Below are 12,838 nucleotides of genomic sequence, written 5' to 3'. Positions count from 1 at the left end.
ATTTATATTAATTGGGGTTTATAGAAATGCATCACTGCTTATTTATCCTTTGTTTACCAGGTTAGTCCCATGAGGCTAGAATCCAACTTTCAATGGAGAACCAAGATGGTATTTACAATACTAATGGAAATTTGGAAAGAGCATCAAGGAACTTCCCCTACTCTTTTATGTACAGGGATGCTGTTTACAGCTACACTTCTTGTCTTCTGTCCCAGGCACAAAGGTGCCCCAAAGAATCAGGAAGCTGGTGAGAGTAAACATGGAGGTCTGAGAAGGAGATGTTGCTGAACTGGATGCTGATAGTCAATCAGTAGAGGCATTGTTCATGTCAGAAAAGGAGTTTGAAGTTAAAGATGCATTTGCAAGAGATAACAGATGGGTTTAAATATTAGAAAAGGCAGTAAAGCAATTTAAAGAGCTATCAAAGAAGTTGGAAGGATGTGTAAAAGATTTAGAGAATCTATCTCAGTATAATGTTTTTGAGTCAACACAAGACTGTGCTGTTATAATCCTCCAGTTGGGAGGGTTGTGGGTTGATTATCTTAAGGAGATGATTATGCAGAGTGAACCAGAAAGTAAAGTGATGGAATCTTGAGGGGACATTATGGATAGAATCCAGGAGGAGGGAGTGAAAAAAAACAATACAAGGTAAAACAATTGTGTGCAACAATGCTGGAAGAAGGCAAGAAATAAACAAGAGAGGGAGAAGGAGGATGATACGTCATGAAGAAGAAGTTTGTTGCACATCTCAGCATTAAGAAAGAAAAAAAAACTCAAAAGACAAAAGGTTTGGGACACAGCAGCCTTGGAATATCACCTAACAAGTTAAGAGCCTTTATTCACCTTAATAGAGAGAGTTTTTTGTGACATTATATTTGAGACTGGGCAATGTGTGGAAAATTTCTTAGATAGGTTTGAAAAAAAAGACTGTAGTCCATGGAATTCTTTTTATTTTCTCAACATTTTTTTTATTTTTTAAATACATTTGAATGCATTCCATAGTATTTATACATAACATCTTAAATAACTATGTACACTATTTACATTAGCCTGACACTATAACAGATCTTAATGTATACAGTTACTTCATAAGTATGTCCAATCCATTATCAGAGTGTCTGATCAATTATTGTATAGTATCAATCAACGATAAGACTTTTCCCCAAGGGTTGTTGATAAATGGCTTTGGATAAATTTTTAGTTGTTCAATTTTAATTTCCAATAATGCTGTGGTCTTCCGTAGTTGGTATTGTGTTTGTATTCCATCTTCTTGTTATACACTTCCTTGAAATTGCAAGTATAGTCCATACTAGCTACATGTTTGATATATTAAAATGAGGACCTTCATTCACATTTAATAATACAAGAGGTTTAGTTAAATAAAATGATTCATTAAATAACGCTTGTAAAGAGTTATTAATACCATTCCAAATGGCTTAATTTTAACACAATCAAAGAAAATGTGGTTCCAATCTCCCTTGTGTACTTGCTGACATCTCCAACATATTCCTTTTATAGAAGAACTAATTTTAATAAGTCTGTCTGGGGTTAAGAATGCTCTGTGCAAGCATTTCAAATTAAAAACTTTCCAGTATTGTGTAAAGGATATATATTTTATCGATAATAAAATGTTTGTTTTAATATCTTCAGTTAACTGTATTGAGTGTCCATTTGTTATATATTTGCTTTCCTTTAAGATTGGTGTGATTAAGGAATATCCCCAAGAGGGTGGTATTAAAGCTTGTGACTGAATTTCTAATACAGTTTTATGGAAGAAGGATAGTATATTTGAAGGAAAATGTTTATATATTTCCATAATTATGCAATCTATACCTTGAGCTTTATTATTTTTACCCTCTTTTATTGTATCTGTAATTTCTCTGTAGGATATGGTTGCTTGCAGATCTAGTTTTAATTTTTCTGATATTCTTTTTTATATTAGAACATTTTTCATCTAGATTTAATTGATCAATATGTGTATATTCTTTTTGGAAATGTTCCATATAGTGATTTCTATAGTCATCAAGAATGTCACTTATATCCGAGACATTTTTCCCTTTCTTTTCATGGAAGATACTTTTTAATGTTATTAGCTTTTGGTTGTATTTTGATTCTTGTGGATACATTATGTAGATATTTGGGAGAAGTGGCCAAGGTATTAATTTTTAGTTTTTCTAAAGCTAAACTAATTTTATGTGTTAGAATTGTGTTGTATTTATTGTTTAGTACTTCTACTTTCTTTTTCATCTCCAAATGATTTTGATTTTTTCAGCTTTTACTGACAAAAGATGGGTTTTACTATATATGTAAGCTTTTAATGAATCCCACATCATTATTTTATTTATCTCTGTGGTGTAATTACTGTCTAAGAAGAACTGCAATTCAGATAATAACCAGGGTTTGAACTCTTTAATTTTAGTTATATATGCTGGAATTCTGGAGTTAAAAAATAATGGTTTGTACCCATTTTGAAGTTTTAGTATCAATGAATTGTGGTCTGAAAAGGGGAGTGATTGAGACATTAATGATTTTAGAGTGTAAGTCATGGGCAGCAAATATTTTATCTGTTCTACTTTGGATACCAAATCTGTGATCTTGATGGGAAAACAACAAAGATTTATCTTCTTTAAATTTTAAAGTATCTACAAGATGAAATTATTCTACCCACTTGTTTAAAGCTTTTGATACAGCAGATGTACGCAGCAGTCTTTTATTTTGTAGTTTCAGAAATATCAAATATACAGTTTAAATATCCTCCTAATATTAAGTTGCCTTTATAATTACTGGAAATGAAATGCAAGTGTTTTTTTTTAACAGTTCCTGTTCCAATTCCTGGGAACCAGTATAGATTGGCCAGGGTCCATATTTTGTTATTAAATTTAACTATTACTAATGCCATAAGGCCTTCTTTATCTTCATACTTATAATGATTTCTGGGTTAATCACATTTGTTTTCCATAAAATTGTTACCCCTTTTGTCTTTGTCTTATAAGTGGATTGCGTCAATATCATATATTCCTTAGGATTCCATTTGTAATTGGCATTTGTTTTGAAATGAGTTTCTTCAAGGAAGACAATTTGTGCTTTGTTCAGTTTTAAATATTTCAGTAGATTTGATCTCTTGCTAGGATTGTTTAAGCAATTGGTATTTAAAGATAATAAAGGTAAATCCATCTTAGGTTATTTAGACTATGTATTTTTGTTTTATTGTGATTATTAAACATTTTCCTCTGATAACTATAAAGTATATGTTTGAGCTTTAAAAGGAAATTATCAGTTTTATACTTTGAGTGTTTACCAATAAAGTAATATTTTGGTCAGGCATACTAAAAATGTTTTTGTGAAATAATAAATTTAAATTGATAAATGTTAACAAAACTAAGATCTGCACTAGCCATGGAATGAAAATCATTCCTAATCTGATGGATAAACTTAAGTCCATCAGATTATCACTCGTACCTTGACAATCAAGAACATCTGAGCTCCATAAATTGAATTATCATATGAAGAATATTTGTAATAGGAATAAACAATATTTATATTATTTTTAACAGATATAGAACTATTGTAAATTAGACAGAACTCTAATACTATATAAATGTCTACATATTGTATAAGCAATTAATATTTACATGAAAGATAGATGACAAGCAATTCAATCATAGTAAAGAAGGATGTATCATATATAAAACCTCATTAAAAGATCATAGCACACAGTTATTTAACATATTCACCATTACTGATGAAGTCTTTCAAAACGTATTACTTAATATAAATAGATGGTAATAATATTTATATCTAATGTTTATAATACAATGTATTTTACTGGATATATCAGATGTTATATTTCATTGTTTGTCAGCATTTAAGTAATCACTTTGTTGCTAACTTACATAAAGCATCAAATTTGTTTTATGTGAACATTGATGAAAGTAAGTGCATTTTAATTATCAGTGCATCCCTCTTCCCCCAATTTCCTACACATAAGGATTTTCATATCTGTCATTTCATATTATAAAAATGAGTGAAATTATAGGTTAAAAACAACAAATTCACTTATTGTGATTAATGATTACAAGTTCCTTTTCCATATTCATAAATTGCCATTTTATGGCATATACTGAAAGTTTTTAGATTTAAATGGCAACATTCTATTTTGTATAATCAGCAAAGGTTAAACTGAGTGATTATTGTCAATTTAATGTTATTTGTTCAGAATTTGATTGTTACATTCTGTGACATTCCTAGTTCAGGCTTCTATTGTTTCCCTTGAACAGCATTGTCAGTTTGATGTCATGTATAAAACATTAGTTACATTGGTAACAGCTCAAGTATTATGTATGATCAAGGTGAGTTACAGAACCACAATTCAAGTTAAAGCAATTATATGACTTGTTATGCACATTTACTTATATGAAAAAATCATCATGCCTCCCCTTGATGTTCAATGTAGTGTATATCGTTTTTGACAGGTTAAAACAGTTGTGTTATTATACACAAGAACAAATGAAATACCTGCATGTATGGCTGGTGCACGGCTATACCATTTGAACAAACCAGAAAAAGAAAAAGCCAGCACTCAAATCCGCGTGTGCCTTCCAGCAAAAAGACTTTATTCCATGACCATTGAGGTCACTTTTGCTGGAAGGCACATGTGGGTTTTGAGTGCTGGATTTTTCTGGTTTATTATACACAAGCTCATGTTATTAAACTTAGTGTCTTTTGTAAATTTAATACTATTTGTTCAAAATATAATTGTTACATTCTGTGACATTTAAAGTTTAGGCTTCTATTGTTTCTCTTGAACAACTTTGCCAGTTTGATGTCATGTATAAAACATTAGTTACCTTGGTAACTGCTTAAGTATTATATATGGTCAAGATGGGTTACAAAGACTACAATTCAAGTTAAGGCAATTACATGACTTGTTATGCATATTTACTTATATAAGAAAATCATCATGCTTCCCCTTGATGTTCAATGTAGTGTATGTCATTTATGACAAGTTAAGACGGTAGTGTTATTATACACAAGCCCATGTTATTAAACCTTGTCTTTAATATCTAAATTCATCAGACTGCTTCATCTTATATGGCAATTATATATTTTATGTCAAGATTTACTAAATTCATACATTACATAACTATGGTGTGTGTGTTTTTTTTGTCTGTTGCCTAGTTATTTGAGAAACCACACACTGTCATGCTTATTCTTATTATTAGCTCCTTCCAAGCATGTTTATACAGTCCATAGACTTTAAATTATGAGACCCTTCTAGTTTCTTGTTTGTTATAAGTATGTTCCCATCCTTACACAGACATATATCATTCAAGCATGGGCAACAATGCCCATCTAGTTTTGCCAGAATACCATTCACTAGGTCATGTGGTGTGTTTCCAGGCTGTTCTAAAATATCTAAACCAATATTTGTCCTGTTCCATTTTACCAGCCCATTCCATGCAGTGGCCAGTCTGCCAGTGAACCACTCAACACACCTTCCATTCCCACAGATATTTCCACAAAAGAAATCTGATGACTCTCTAGCACTTCCTGGCAACCCCAAACACCGCTAGAAGTAAGTATCCCCATATGCCGAACAAGTCAGAGCAAGCAAATCTCCCAGACCACTGCAAAGAGTACTGCACAAGACCAAGTGCTCTTAGTCTTTCACAATAACTCAGACTTCCACTCTTATGTAAGTCCTTAATGTGTTTGGACCAAAATACATTTTAAATAAAAAATTGTGTTTATTATTATTATTTTTTATCAAAAATCAACTTATGAACTAAACAAAGTGTTGGGAGACCATCAATATGTGTACATGTGGTTTAAAACAGCCCTTTTATTATATGTATGTATATATATATATATATATATATATATATATATTTTTTTTTTTTTTTTTTTTTAAACAAAAACTTCATTGCCGAGAATCATCTTGGTGGCTCCTCAGAGACGTTAAGCATTATCATCACTCTGTCTCCATTACCACAGCCACCTGGCAGCATCTGTTTCTGTTAGTGTGTCTGTGTACTTCATACCAGAGGCTCACAATGCACCTAAAGCAAAGCTTCACTTCACTGCAAATTTAAGCCTAAATTCCCTCCCTTTCAGTGAGGCAGCAGCCAGGAAAAGAAGAGAGAGCAAACCGATCAAAAAAAAAAAAAACTCCCAACAAACCACCACAACAAAAGATAACACATTCTTCCAGACTTCCCAACTCACACTCAGCAGATGTATAAACAAACTATTCTCTGCCAAAATATCCTAAATCACAGTTTTATCCACCCCCTTTCCCTGGATCCAGGCTAAAACACCAAATGTCTCTTCCTAATACACAAGCATCAGTAAACCTTGATCACAAGCTGCAACCCGTAGCTTCCCGGAGACAAAAATGGCAACATACACCAGCTGCCAGACACAGCTGCATCCACACATACCATGTCAGGCTTAATCAAACAGCACTAAAAGCTATGATAGCTGCCATAATTGATATTAACTATGTTTAGACTCAGGTCACGCCAAAACAAGTACAAATATGACTCTGTCATTGTCCATGTTGGTGTGAATGACCTGATAGATACCTCCGTGGACTATATAAAAAGATACATGGAGGAGCTCTCTGATCTTGCAGCCCAGGCAGGTATAACACTAGCCCTGATATGCATCTTGCCATCATCCCTTTTGATACCACACTACAAAAACAAAATGATTGAATTCAACAACTGGCTAAGCTTCTGGTGTCATTCTAAGGGAATCCAGTATCTGTCTGCCTGGGATGACATGATCGACAGAACATGATGCTTTGCCAGAAATGGCTTGCACCTGCCACCCTTGGGAGTCTGGATACTGGCAAAGGCTCTTTCCACCCCTATAGTACCTTTTTTAGACAAGGTTCAAATGACAAATCACCACTGTAACAGGTACAAGCAAGCAAAATCTGATGGTAATGCTACTCAATGCTAGAAGTCTAAACCTCAAAATGCACTCACTCAAGGCACTCCTTAAAATGGAGAACATCGACAACTGTGCAGTGGCAGAGACCTGGTTCAAAGCTCCAGGGAGCACCCCTGCATTACCAGGCTATAGTTCATACCACACCTTACGGCCACCTAACCAAGACTGAAACACTAAAGGTGGAGGTGTGTCCATATTCATTAAGGATATCCACACCTCCAAGCTGTTGCTCAGCACAATGCATCCCAGATTATCCAAGTTCAACTAACTCTGGGCAAGACAGAAATCGAGACTGTCGCTTGCTACAGACCCCTCCCCCCAGCATGCCCCAGGATTCCTACTTGTCTTTTCTTGATACACTGGAAAATATTAGTGTACAACCCAGCACCCGAATAATGGGTGATTTCAACTACCCCACCATTAACTGGGAAAACTACTCATGTACCAACTCTTTTGCTCAACGTTTTCTGGAATTCATCAATTCCAATGCCTTGGATCAACTTATTCACACCCCCACCAGGGGCAGCAATATCCTAGACCTGGTCATCATCAACATGGGCGACCGGTGTTCTACACCAGAGGTCAATTCCTCGTTGGTCAGATCCGACCACAAGCTAATCACTCTAGACATCCATATCCCACTCCCACCCCCCCATTAGGAAAACAACCGTAAAAAAATTCTCCAAAGTCAACTTCACACTTCTTAAGACAGAAGTGGCAAACTTCATGACACCCTTGCAGATGGACAATAGAGGTACGACTACTGAATCCTACACAAATGCACTTTATAAGCACTTACACGAGTACATGGATCATGCTATCCCTAACAGAACCAAAATGCTATCCTCCAAAAAAGGAAGCCAATCTGGTGATTTCTGCCATAAACAAACTCTACAACAGGAGAAAGAAACTGTTGCAAAAAAGAGGAAAATTCCATGATTGGAGGAACTCCCTGGTCAGCCTCAGAAAGAAGCTGAGATCCCTCAAAAAATCTTCCAAAGTTAGTTATGAAAACAAAATCGCCACTGATTCTAAAGACAACCACAAAGCATTCTACAGCTATGCCAAGAATCTCAATGGCAACACTCAGATCTGCTCTGAGTTACAGCACAATGGCACTAAATATACATAACCAACTGATAGTGCCAACATCCTGGCAGATAGGTTCAGTGCTAACTTTACCCCCCCTCAACCCCTAAAGGGCCCATCACTATACCAGAAGAATGCAAAGTTCATGTAATCACAGCTGCACAGGTAAAAACCTCACTCTCCAAAGCCAAGAACATAGCATCCATGGGACCTGACAACATCCCAGGCTGCCTTCTACATGAACTACAGAATGAACTGGCACCCCACCTAAGCACCATGTTCAGTCATAGCCTCACCTCAGGCTTTGTGCCCATTGAATGGTGCACCACGACAGTTATCCCACTCCACAAAGGGGGAGCCACAACAGACCCCGGGAACTACTGCCCCATTAGCTTGACAAGCCTGGTCTGCAAGGCCATGGAACGTATCATTATGGAACTTATAAACAAAGACATTGGAGATCTCCAAACTCTGGACCCCACACAGTTAAGATTTGTAAAAGGCAGATCATGTCTTGTAAACCTGATAGACTTCTTTGAAGCAGTCATCAAAGCCATAGATGAGGGTAAGGTGGTTCACACAGCCTATCTAGAGCTCGCCAAGGTGTTCAACACCATCACCCTCTCTGAAATTATAGATAAACTCACTAAACTAGGTATAAATCCCTATGTCACAAGATGGGTTGCCAACTGGCCTACTGACAGAACCCACACTCTGAAAGTAGCAGACTCCAAATCAGACTTCAGACCAGTGACAAGTGGAGCATCACAGGGTTCAGTCCTGGGTCCTCTCCTGTTTGGTATCTACTTCTCTGAAGTACAGGCTAACAGAAAAAGGTCTTTGGCTAACTAAGTTCACAGATGACTGCAAACTAGGAGCCATAATCAAAACTCCTAATGATGTGGACATCCTACAAAAGGGCCTCACTGAGACAGATGTCTGGTGTCAAAGCCATGGCCTCAAGCTCAATGCCAAAAAATGCATTGTCATCCCCTTTGGTAAAAACTCTGCACCCATGAACTACCACATAGGTGGTAGTCTACTTAACACCTTAAGTGTGATAAGAGACCTTGGGACACCGGTGGACAGTAGTCTCTCCTTTGATAATCACATTACCACAGTGGTCAGGAAATCCTTCTATGTGGCACACCTCATCACAAAAGGTTTCTCATCCAGAAAAAAGAGGTCATTTTTCCCCTCTACTCATCACTCATTAGACCCTTTATAGAGTACAATGCCCTTTTTGGTATGTACCCCACAAAACATCTACAACAACTGGAAAGGCCGTAGAAATACCTCACAAAGAGGATTTCTGGTCTCAAACAGATGCTCTATGCAGACCATCTAAAAAAACTCCAGCTTTACTCAGTCTCATATTGTCTACTCAGAGGGGATCTCTATCTAACATAAAAAGCTATGTCAAACTCAAAGCTATTGGGCATGCTCCACTTAAGGAAATACCAATCCCTCCAAGTTACATGCTCTAGGGACCTAAATCTTGTCATCACAATAACCAGAAACATGCTGGAGGGATAGATTCCTGTCCCAGAGACTTCCCATACTCTGGAACAGACTGCCTGTCTATGTCAAAAAGAGCTCCTCATTAGCACTCTTCAAGAAAAATCTCGATGATTGAATGGGTAATAGGAAATTCACCCCGGGGATCACTTCTGTTGCTCTGTTTGACAGTGGCACAGGAAAACAAATTTCTTGGGTGGCAAAAGCCAGGGTACCTTTTTGGCTAGGCTTGTAAAGGCCCTAGGGCCAATAGCCTAATACCTGCCTATGAACCTATGAACATAATAATGACATTTGTACTAGCTGCCAGAAATGGCTGCATCCATGCACATCATATCAGAATTGATCAAACAACACTCAAAGCTATGATACCTGCCATAATTGATATTAACTATGTTTAGACAGAATAATAATGAAATCTGTACTAGCTGCCAGACAGAGCTGCATCCACGCACCATATCAGGATTGATCAAACAGCACTCATATGTGTGATACCTGCCATAATTGATATTAACTATATTTAGAAAGAATAATGATGACATTTGTACTAAGAGCCTGCTACCATTATTTAACCAGGATGTGCATGAAACTTCTAAATCATACTTTAACTGAAGAAGGCATTAGACACCATGACAGCATTTTTTCTCAAAACACTCTACTGTTACTGCTATTATATATGATGTTAATTTGTTAAATTTGAGTCTGAACTCTAATGAATGGTACCTTGTTTAATTAGTTAATTCATTACTTAAATTATTATAAATCAAATCAATGAAAAATGAACAAGATAAGTATTCATTGAGTTCAAGTAAGGGAACAGAAACTTCTATGTTTGTATTATATGCTGCTTTGTTTGGCTTATATATAATGTAAATAGTAACATATCTTGACCTGCCTTTGTTTGTGAAGAATTATTGGACTCTTTGAACATTCTGAATAAATCATTACTGTTTCTCAGTTGTTTAAGAAAACCTCCTTTTTTGTTTAAGTAAAAACAGATGATAAGTGATGTACCATATCAGTTGATACTTTGAGAGATGGAGTTGTAAGAGTTATTTTTTGGGTCAGCTATCTTGGAATCAATTTTTTGTTTCTTCTTTCTAGCATCAGTCCAAGGATTTGTTTCTCTTATTTTTTTTTTTTAAGATTAGGGGCCATCCATTCCATTTCTTCTGGGATAGACACTATATATATTTTTTTTTTTTGATGAATAATGTTGTTGTTTTTGATTAATATAGTAACTTCTTCTAAGTCATTAAAGATTCTCTCTCATTGGCAAAATGTATTTTTATCTTGGCTGGAAAGGCCAGCTATGCTTTGATGTTGTTTTGTTTCAGCAGTTTTGTTTTTGGCCAGACATTTCTTGTTTGTTCTAGTATTCTGGAAGAATAATCATTGTCAAACATTATCAGGCTTTGATTTTATTTTAAGGGTGATTTTTCTCCAAGAATATTTTAATATTAGTTCCTTGTCCAGAAATGAAAGACATTTTATAACTATGGATCTAGGTGGAGTATTTGTTGAGTTAGAAGCAGGTTTCCTCAGTGCTCTATGCACTCTTTCAATTCCAAATTAAAGTCTCTCTTTCAAGTCCAAAAATTCAGGAATCCAGGTTGTTAAGAATGAAATAATGTCTCCTCCTTCAGTGTTTTCAGGCAGACCAAAGATCCTTATGTTGTTTCTCCTTCTCCTGTTTTCTAAGTCATCTATTTTGTTAAGCAGCCATGTATTCTGTTTAAGCAGAAATTCTTTTTGGAATACTTCCTCTTTGAGTCTTCCTTCAATGTAATTTAGAGAAGTCTCTATATTTGCTATTTTTGTATGGTGTTGCTGTAATAGTTTCCTGAAAGTATCAGTCTGTTTTTCAGAATTTAATTTGAAGTTTTCTAAGTCATTTTTAAAGCCATCCATCTTCAATGATTGTTCATGTAAGGTAGATGTCATCAAATGCAGTTATTTTTTCAAAGCAGCATCTGGATGAAAATTCCTTGAGTTGTTCATACTGAGTGACTTAATATATCTCCAAGTTACTTGACAGGAAAATGTTTGTATATCTCCACCAACATTAATATTTATATAGTTTAGTAATCTATAGATTTCTGACATTTTAAACTTGAAAATAATATTTGTTTTCTATATTATTATACTAGTTTATGGAGCTCTCAAAATTCACTGCTCTCAGGTGGCCATCTAGGCTTTGCCCCAGTCCATGGAATTCTTATGTGGTGCAGCCATTTAACAGAGAAATTAAAAAGAGAATCACTGTATACTTTCCAACAGAGGGGATAAGGAAGCACTGTTTAAGAATTGCATGCAAAGAAGTGAAGGACAGTACAAAAATGTATCATGATGGTGGATTATGGACTGGAGTATGGGATTGTGGGATTATTTTGAATATGGAAAAAGATAATATTGTACATATTCCAAGTATAATAACTGTTGAAGGAAATAGCGGTTATGTATGATATAAGGGAGAGATAAAAGCTTTTTTCTGTGAAAAAGTGATCATTTAATAAGTAATTGTGATGAGAGACTGTTTTGTTTGTGGGAAAGTGGGACATGAAGCAAAGAAATATGAATTGATGTGTAAATAAATTGGGAAAATGGGACATGAATCACTTAACTGTGATTACATGTTGAGCAAAAAGAGCAGACACAAGAACAATAAATAATGAAGCAATAAATGATAAACATGAACATGAAAAACAAAATATCATGCTAGAAGAAACTAAAACATGAAGTAAAAAGAAAATGAGAATAATGAAGGTGAGGAATTAGTACTGGAAACAAGTGAAGAAGAAGATAGTAACTGGAAAATAATAAGAGCTAAAAGATATTCAATAGGGAGAAGGGTGAAGGATAGGAAAGAAAATACAGAAGTGTGATTATGAAAGAAAATAAAAAGAAAAGGAGTACGATAAAAATATAATACATCTGAAAGAACTTGAGTCTTATCAATAAACATTAATAGTATAAAAATATAAAAAGAAAGTTAGGTGTTTTGGAATGGTGTATGCTACTTGACATGCATGTAATTATCCTAGAAGATACAAAAATCTTAATGGGGGGATAAAAGGAATCAGATGGAAAACCTATGGGCTGAGAAAATTGTATAAAAGAAGGGAAATGATACATGTTTAGAGATTGCTGTATTATGTAATAAAAGAATTAAAGCCTTAGTTTATACATTAGTAGAGCTAGGCAGAATAACATTGTTAGATATAAGATATAAGAAGGATGTACACAGAATTATTCCAATATATTAATATGTTAC

This window comes from Protopterus annectens, chromosome 1.part0 (genome assembly GCF_019279795.1).
Source record: "Protopterus annectens isolate FY-2018-M chromosome 1.part0, PAN1.0, whole genome shotgun sequence".
Lineage (NCBI taxonomy): Eukaryota > Metazoa > Chordata > Ceratodontiformes > Protopteridae > Protopterus > Protopterus annectens.
The sequence above is the reverse complement of the archived record's forward strand: the minus strand, read 5'-3'. Positions refer to the sequence as shown.